Source organism: Monodelphis domestica, chromosome 1 (genome assembly GCF_027887165.1).
Source record: "Monodelphis domestica isolate mMonDom1 chromosome 1, mMonDom1.pri, whole genome shotgun sequence".
Taxonomy (NCBI): Eukaryota; Metazoa; Chordata; class Mammalia; order Didelphimorphia; family Didelphidae; genus Monodelphis; species Monodelphis domestica.
In genome coordinates this window covers 516,966,065-516,968,674 of record NC_077227.1, presented here as the reverse complement: position 1 = coordinate 516,968,674, position 2,610 = coordinate 516,966,065, and positions in this window count along the sequence as shown.

Genomic DNA, 2,610 nt, shown 5'->3' with positions numbered 1-2,610 from the left:
TCACTGTCTAGCTGTAATGGCTCAATGAGCACCATGTTCTTTCCAGTAGTGGGGGTGGGGTCATAGACTCCAGGGGAGGGAGAAACCCTGGGAAAAGTCAGTCCTGGAGTGGGAGACATCTGAAAATAGGATTCTCTTGGGGATCAGAGATCAGAGATCAGGGTCCTCTGGGGTGTTCAAAATCAGGGGTTGAATGAACCCATGGGTCATAGCTCTATCACATGTTCAGATTACATGATCCTTTTCAACCCAGCTCCCCACCATAACATGCTCTTCCCCAGAGAAGTAAAAGTTAAAGAGAGAAGTCCAATGCGACAAAGTACCACAATAGCCAGAGGAAAATATAAACTAAATATACTGTACTAAAATATAGAATTTCAAGTCTCTGCCCTAGATATAGTCGGGTTAGTAATCACAAACATCCATCCTAAATCATTTAAGGAAATGGACAAATAGGTGGCCTGGAGATAGGAGGGCCTGGGGTCAAATCTGGTCCCAGACACTTCCTAGCTGTGTAACCCTGGGCAAGTCACTTAACCCCAATTGCCTAGTCCTTACATCTCTTTTGCCTTGGAACCAATACTTAGTGGTGATTCTAGGACATAAAGTAAGGGCATTAAAAATAATACCAATAATTTAAGGAAATGTACAGAGTAATGTTTAAGTAAGTATCTAGCAAGGGTGGCGCTGAGGCATTTCCCTTGGATCTAGGCAGTGCTTCTGGCCCTTTCCAGTGAGACACACTCTGGCCCTTTGATTTTTTTTTAATGGAAATATTTTATTTAATTAATTAATTTAGAATATTTTTCCATGGTAACAAGATTCATGTTCTTTCCCTCCCCTCCCCCATATCCAAAATGCAGTTTCACTGGGATTTACATGTGTCATTGATCAAGACCTATTTCCATATTATTGATAATTGCACTACGGTGATCATTTTGGGTCTACATCCCCAATCATATAAAGAACCTATGATCCTGGTTGGCCCCTTGATCCCCATGGCTAGGGGCAGGGAGGGTTATGACAAAGATGATTGCCAACTGATCCAAAAACAGCTATCCTCTGAGTAGGGTATGAGGACTGTAGAAAAACTAGATTTTTGGGGGGCAACTGGGTGGCTCAGTGGATTGAGAGTCAGGTCTAGAGATGGGAGGTCCTGGGGTCAAATGTGGCCTCAGACACTTCCCAGCTGTGTGACCCTGGACAAGTCACTTGACTCCCATTGCCTAGCCCTTACCACTGCCTTGGAGCCAATACACAGTATTGACTCCAAGATGGAAGGTAAAGGTTTAAAAAAAAACAAAGCAATTACATATTTCCTTCTTTTGTTTGAGACTCATAGAGTCTATCCTAGGACTGCCAGCAAGAGTAGAGAGAAATAACCTGGCTACACAGCCAAAAGGTGATTCCTAGAGATAACACTTCCTAGAGAAGAGGAAATCACCACCATGAGAATCTTGCAGCTGAAAGGACTAGGATCAGATGTGAAGTGAATATCATATATTGGTCAAACCTCCACAAAATTGTCCTTACTTCCCTGAAGAGTATAATTAGCATTAAGGGTTCTTGTTTTATATGTTAAGTATGATGTGACCTGATTCTGAGTCTTTTGTGTTTTAGTCATTTCTTTTGTGGTGCATAAAATAAATAGTTCTATTATACCTGATAAGTACTTAAAAATATCTCTTCTAGAAAGGACAGGAACCCACATATCCAAGCTTTACTGTAGAAATTTTTGCTGAAACTCTAGGGTGGGGCCATAATGGATCAGAGCAAAATTCTAAAGTGCAAATGGAATGCAGTACATAAGCTCAGAGAAAATAATGCTAATTAGAAAAGATTTCTTGGAGACAACCATTGTGGTAGGATTGTTAAAGAGAGAAAGGATATATATATTAGCACTCTATGTATCTGTGGGTACATCATTTTTTTAAAATTTGAAAAATTATTTTATTTGGTCATTTCCAAACATTATTCACTGGAAACAAAGATCATTTTCTTTTCCTCCCCGCCCCCTCTCCCACCACCTTTCCCTCTCCCATAGCTGACACACGATTTCACTGGGTTTTACATGTGTTTTTGACTCGAACCCATTTCCCTGTTGTTGGTATTTGCATTATAGTGTTCATTTAGAGTCTCTCCTCAGTCATATCCCCTCAACCCCTGTAGTCAAGCAGTTGCTTTTCATCCGTGTTTTTACTCCCACAGTTTATCCTCTGCTTGTGGATAGTATTTTTTAGATCCCTGCAGATTGTTCAGGGACATTGCATTGCCACTAATGGAGAAGTCCATCACCTTCGATTGTACCACAATGTATCAGTCTCTGTGTACAATGTTTTCCTGGTTCTGCATCACTTCCTGGAGGTTGTTCCAGTCTTCATGGAATTCCTCTACTTTATTATTCCTTTTAGCACAATAGTATTCCATCACCAACATATACCACAGTTTGTTCAGCCATTCCCCAATTGATGGGCATCCCCTCGTTTTCCAATTTTTGGCCACCACAAAGAGTGCAGCTATGAATATTCTTGTACAAGTCTTTTTCCTTATTATCTCTTTGGGGTACAATCCCAGCAGTGCTATAGCTGGATCACCCTTTGGGCATAGTTC